General features: G+C 56.8%; 1 protein-coding gene across 1 annotated transcript in view; it reads right to left on the bottom strand.

Annotated features, from left to right (window-relative positions):
* Positions 1-1,064, bottom strand: part of ZNF512B (zinc finger protein 512B) — a 21,224-nt gene that overhangs the window by 11,308 nt on the left and 8,852 nt on the right. The gene's annotated exons all lie outside the window — the stretch shown is intronic.

Genomic DNA, 1,064 nt, shown 5'->3' on the forward strand with positions numbered 1-1,064 from the left:
GTTCCCCCCCACGCGGTTCCGCCCCCGTCGGCCGGGCTCGCAGTCCGGAGTAGCCAGTTCTGCCGTCCTGGGGCGGGGGGCGTTTTTTGGACAGTGGGGTAAACTGAGGCCCGATAGGGGCGCTGGGCACTGCCCGGCGTCCGGCGCGCACGGATTGAGGCGACCTGATTCCGCCGCGTCCTGGCCCGCGCGGCGAGGGTGGTCTCTGGGCTCGAGACCCTGACCTCTGGCCCTGGGGGCCGTGCACCGGCAAAGCAGGATTCAGCCTCTTTCCAGCCGGCCCTGAGACCACTTTTGCGACTGGCCCCTGGCGGTGCCTGGTGGCTTGAGGCCATGGAGCTTTACTGGGGTCACTGACCATTGGGTCAACCTTTCCCAGCTCTGGGGGCAGTGGTTCTGAACCAGTGCCAGGGCCTTCCCTGCGCCATAGCCTGGGCTTCTGCAGGGGGCACTGGGGTCCGGTGTGGGCTGAGTGGTCTGGAGGCGACGGGGCACTGACAGCACAGGACTTGAGAATTGAATGAGGCAGAGAAACGTGTAGCTCTCCTAAAGAAGACGGAGGAGGCCCCACACGGGACTAGCACAGGACCCGCAAGAATCTCCCCCAGGAGAGTCTTGTCCTGTCCTGTCCTGTCCTGTCCTGTCCTGTCTGTCTTTCTTTCTTTCTATCTTTCTTTCTTTCTCTCTCTCTCTTTCTCTTTCTCTTTCTTTTTCTTTCTTCTTTCTTTTTCTTTTTTTTTCTTTCCTTCCTTCGTTCTCTTCCTTCTCTTCCTTCCCTTCCCTCTCTTCCTTCCTTTTCTCCTTCCTTCCTTTTTCCTTCCCTCCCTTCTCTTCCCTCCCTCCCTCCCTTCCTTCTTCTTTCCTTCCTTCCTTCTCTTCTGTTCCCTCCCTCCCTTCCTCCCTTCCTTCTTTCTCTTGCTTTCCTTCCCTTCCTCCCTTCCTGCCTTTTCTCCTTCCTTCCTTCCCTTCCTTCTCTTCCCTCCCTTCCTTTCTTCTTCCTCCCTTCCTTCCCTCCCTTCCCTTTCTCCTTCCTCTCTTTCTTTTTTTTTTTTTTTTTTTTTTTT

Source organism: Mandrillus leucophaeus, unplaced genomic scaffold (assembly GCF_000951045.1).
Source record: "Mandrillus leucophaeus isolate KB7577 unplaced genomic scaffold, Mleu.le_1.0 Scaffold41, whole genome shotgun sequence".
Lineage (NCBI taxonomy): Eukaryota > Metazoa > Chordata > Mammalia > Primates > Cercopithecidae > Mandrillus > Mandrillus leucophaeus.